This window comes from Hydra vulgaris, chromosome 12, assembly GCF_038396675.1.
Source record: "Hydra vulgaris chromosome 12, alternate assembly HydraT2T_AEP".
NCBI classification, from domain to species: Eukaryota; Metazoa; Cnidaria; class Hydrozoa; order Anthoathecata; family Hydridae; genus Hydra; species Hydra vulgaris.
The window spans coordinates 8,465,549-8,471,044 of NC_088931.1; the positions used below are offsets into that span (position 1 = coordinate 8,465,549).

A 5,496-nucleotide genomic window follows, 5' to 3' on the forward strand; every position below is an offset into this window, starting at 1 on the left:
AGATAGGGGCTCAAAGAAGATGAGGATGACAGTACGTTATCGCAATCTTTTCATAGAGCCCCTATAACAAGATTTCAAAAAAATATCGTAATATGTTAATGCGTAATAAAATTTCAATAAAATATCGTAATAAAACGCGTAATTCGCTAATAAAATTGATAAGCAACCAACAAAAGTAGAAATAAAACAAAAACAGATTTATGAGAAATTATTCAAAGTATGATTAACCAAAAACATTTCTTATATTTTAAAAATTTCTTTTTTTGTTAAAAACTTGAAGGAACTTAACGAATTTACCGTGCCTTTGAATCCTTTTTGAAAAGTATTCCATACTTTTGGACCTCGATATAGAATGCTGTACTCTGAATATTTGTTTATTATCCGAGGCAGTTTATATGTGTTGGACATATTCGCTCTAAGATTATAGCTATCATTTTTATTTATTTTAAACTTGTTATTAAAGCTTATAGGAGAGATATTGTGATTATAACGATACATGAAAATTAAATGCTGGTAGATATTAATTTCAAACACATTCATCATTTTCATATCTTTCATTAAGGGCTTAGCGTGTTCACGCCTATTTTTTGAGTAAATGATTCTGCAGGCATGTTTTTGTAGACTATAAATTTTTTTAATCTTTGCCGCTTGAGTACTTGCCCATGAAATGTTTGCATAGCTGATGAAGCTATGAATTAGCCCAAAGTAGATTAATTTAAGACTATTTTTATTGACGTAGGAGCGAACTCGATACATCAAACCTATTATTTTGGTGATTTTTGACTGGATATATATTATATGTGGAAGCCAGGATAATTTTTCATCAACAATGATTCCTAAGAATTTTATATTGGATTGCTTATTTACTAGTTTATCATTTAGAGATAGGTTAGGCAACTTGAGAGGAAGATTTTCTTCTTGTGTTTTTTTGTGAAATAGTATATACTTTGTTTTCTCAGCGTTAAGTGAGAGTTTGTTTGCCTTAAACCAGTTGTTTACTTTACACAGTTCAATATTCATGTCTGCATATAATTTCTTGATATCATTGTTGGTGAGAAATAAGTTTGTGTCATCTGCAAACATGACCGAGTTCATTTTTAAAGATGCATTACAAAAGTCATTTATATATATTAGAAAAAGAAGTGGACCAAGAGTCGATCCTTGCGGGACTCCACATATGACATTTAATACTCCAGATTGGACATTATTTACATATTGTTTTCTGTTTGTAAGATAGCTTTTAATCCAATAATAACTTTTATTTATTATTCCGTAGTGCCTTAATTTATCTAATAGAATGCAATGGTCCACTGTATCGAATGCTTTTGATAAATCAAGAAACACTCCTAAAGTAAATTTATTATTTTCAAAACCATTAGTTATTTGATTTACTATTTCAATGATTGCATGCTCTGTAGAGAGATTTTTTTGAAAGCCAAACTGATTTGGGTAAAAAAAATTGTTTTTAATGAAGTAATCATAGATTCTATTATAAACTACACGTTCGAAGAGTTTTGAAAATACAGAAAGTATTGATATAGGCCTGTAGTTTGTAATGTCAGAATGATCATTACATTTGTATAATGGAATTACTTTTGCCAATTTAAGTACATCCGGAAATATCCCAGAATTTAATGAGAGCTTAAGTATATGAAACAGGGGTCTATTAAGACTGTGTTTGTTTGCAATAACTATATCACTAGATATCTCATCAAATCCTGGAGCCTTTTTTTTTTTTTAAGGAGGCAAAGGCTGCCTCTAATTCTTCATAGCCTAATTCATAATCATTTTTAATAAAGATTTGAAATGTATATTTCATAAAGATTTGAAATGTATATTTCAAACTTTTTTATATATACGTTTAATAAACGTCGATTTAACGTTTAGAATATCGACTTACATTAGTCAATATTGTAAACCTTTAATCGACCTTAATTAAACGTAAACATTTATAGATTTAAAATCTACGCTTTAAATCTTTTAATTTATACGTTTATTAAACGTCAATCAAACGTTTACAATATTGACTAATATAAGTTGTTATTCTAAACGTTTGATCGACGTTTAATAAACGTTTATTATATTATAATATAGCAATATAGCCATTGGTCAGAAGACTCACATAACAGCTTATATCACGCGGTTTAAATAGGCATAATTAAAACGAAATAAAAAAAATTATTAAAAATTTACTTTTTATTGGCTAAATAATTAATTTAAATGCGTTTACAAGATTCACTTCCTTGCAACAACTGAAAGCAAAACGACTGATAAATAAATAATAAACGAGTGTCGGAAGCTAAAAAGTTAAAAATCTCTTATCGCGACAATCTACCTTCCAAAATGCCAACAACTTAATGGACTCAGATGTTTTAGAAATTATTGATTGCAACATTGACACAGTTAAAAAATATGAGTTGCTGGTCTCTCATTATAAAAGTCCTGCTGCAAGAACTTTTTTCGTAAGTTTTATAAACAGTTTAAATTCATTTTGTAAGCGTTAGTTGGATAGTGTAGCAGTAGGTATTCATCTTTGCATTAATTAAGGTTTAATAAATAAATTTTTTAATTTTTTTAATTTAGATGCATATTAGCTTAATTTAGTTACATTTGCTAAAGAAATTTGGTTGAACAGAGCTGGTAAAAGCCACTGCATATGATATGGCGCGACTTTCGAAATTTTCCATGTTTATTTTTGTCAAAAATAAACATGGATGGTACAGGAAATTTTGGAAACTTCCATTCAGAAAATCCTCTATATGTAAAGTTGTTCTGTGTAATTCTAATTTTATTTTATGAATGTACATTAAAATTATTTTAATTAAAATAGTTTTTTGCGGTTACAAATTAGGTTACGAAATAAGACAATCAGGAGACGAATATGAATGATGATGTTGCCCAAGAACCGAGGCCGATGAACAAAGAACTGGCGCACGATGAACAAGAACCGGCGCTTGATGAACATTCGTTGGACGGTATATTAGAAAGATTTTTGAGAAACCAGAGGACACAGTGATCCAAAATACATTTTTATAAGTTTAATAATTTTATTAGTAATCTTTAACTTAATACTAATGTAAACTTTTATTTTTTGCTAAATGAGATTAAATTTACAAAAAATATTTGTTTAGGTGCGTTCTTGCAAAATGGATTTTTTTAGACGTAAATTGATATTATAAATTTTCACTGTAATATTGCTAGTGCGAAGGCATAATGGATAATGCGAATAAATTTTTTAGAGTTATTGAAACAAACAAATATAGTTTACGGACCCCCCCCCCTTCCCTCTGCTATTTGTAAGGTAAATCCAAACTATAGCGTATTTTATAAGTTTATAATGGGTATATATAGTATAAAAGTAGTAAATTATAAAAAGTTATAAATAATATATAAGTATATAAAATATTTGTATATTTGGGAAAAGCATATAAAGTGTGTATATATATATATATATATATATATATATATATATATATATATATATATATATATATATATATATATATATATATATATATATATATTAGGTTGGATTTAATTAGATTTAAATCTAAACGATATACATACGTTTATTTGACTAAAGCTAAACGTTAAATATACGTTCAATTAGACTACATCTAAACGCTTTATATACATTTATTAGACTAAATCTAAACACGTTTTAGACGTTTATTAGACTAAATCTAAACAATTTATATACGTTAATTGAACTAAATCTAAACGCTTTATATACGTATAATATACGCTTTATATGCCTTTATTAACCCTATAATAGACGTCGAAAATACGTTGTAATCTCGACGTTTTATGGAGGTTTGATCTAAACGTTAATCTGGATTTCATTCTGAACGTATAATCGACCAAATCTAAACCCTTAATCTAAACGTTGTTTCGACGTTTAATAAACGTTTGTGTGCTTACTGGGATATGTTTTCTCCAAGTAATATTCTCATCAAGATAAACACCTAAGAATTTTATAACAATATCTCTTTTTATTATCGTTTCATCAATATAAATTTGAGGCATATTACTTGGTAAAAAACGTTTTTTTGCGCAGGAGTGAAAGGTGGAAAAATCCATTTTGTTTTGTTAATATTTAAAGTTAATTTATTGGCTTTGAACCAATTAGAAATAAGATTGAGTTCTTTATTTGTAGTTGAAAAGAGTTCATAAACATCAGTATGGGATAAGAAAAGATTAGTATCATCAGCGAACATTATACTTTTTAATTTGGAAGCATTGTTTAAGTCGTTTACATAGATTAAAAATAGTAGCGGTCCGAGAATAGAACCCTGTGGAACACCCCACAGGTTATGCTCAGGGGTTCCCTTTGCTGACCATCATTACTATACACAAGTTGTTTTCGATTTGTTAAATAGCTTTTAAACCATTTTAAGATTTTATTGTTTAAACCATAATGTTTAATTTTTTTGATTAAAATGCGGTGATCGACCGTATCAAAAGCTTTTGATAGGTCAATAAAAACACCTAGTGTTTATCGAGATTTTTCAAAAGATTCAGAGATGTTATGTATAAATTGAATAATGGCATGTTCAGTTGAACTCCCTTTTCTGAAACCATACTGATTGTCAATTGTCAACTGATTGTCAACCTAAATAATTTAAAAAAAAAACTCTATCGCTTTTGATAATTTCTCAAGTACATTTCAAAATATCTTTGATAATATATGCCCAAAAATAACTACAGAAATAAAAAACAAAGGATATAAGAATCCATGGATGACAATAACTTTAATTAAAACATCAAAATGAAAACAAAAACTTCACGTAAAATTTTTAAAATCAAAAAATAAAGATGATGAAAAAATCTACAAAAATTATAAAAAGTTTTTTCAACATAATATAAAAGCAGCAAAAATAAGATATTTTTTAATCAACTAGATTAGCATTAATTCGATATAAAAAGGACTTGGGCTGTTATAAACCAACTAACAGGAAGAGAAAAAAAGAAGCATACTTGCTTACCACAAAAATTAATTTCCGATAAAAAAATTATAACAAGTGAAACAAATATATGTCAAGAATTTAACAAATATTTTGTTAATGTAGGCCCCTCTCTTGCTTCTAACATTGCGCAACCAAATAAAACATTTAATAATTTTTTAGGAGAAAAACCCAACACCAGTATAAATAATAAAAAGATAACTAAACTTGAATTTAATAAAGCAATTATTGAACTTAAACGCAACAAGTCATGTGGATATGATGGTATTTCCAGTAATGTAGCTATTTATGTTATGGACAGCATTTGTAAACCATTATTTTATTTAATATCATCTTCATTTGAAAATAGTATATTCCCTGACAAACTTAAATTAGCCAAAAATAATCCCATTCTCAAAAAAGGTGATTGCAATAATATTTCTAACTACCGACCTATTTCTATACAGTTTTTTCAAAAGTATATGAGAGAGTAATTTATAATAGAGTTAATAAGTACTTTACATTAAACAATTTATTATACAAAAATCAGTTT

The 5,496-nt window shown here is 27.4% G+C and overlaps 1 long non-coding RNA gene across 1 annotated transcript; it reads left to right on the plus strand.

Annotated features, from left to right (window-relative positions):
* The first annotated feature begins 1,882 nt into the window (after nt 1–1,882).
* On the plus strand, nt 1,883–3,122 carry LOC136089097 (uncharacterized). Its single transcript, XR_010642799.1, has 2 exons — nt 1,883–2,761; nt 2,852–3,122. It is a non-coding gene; the product is annotated as an uncharacterized LOC136089097 (long non-coding RNA).
* The last annotated feature ends 2,374 nt before the right edge of the window (nt 3,123–5,496 follow it).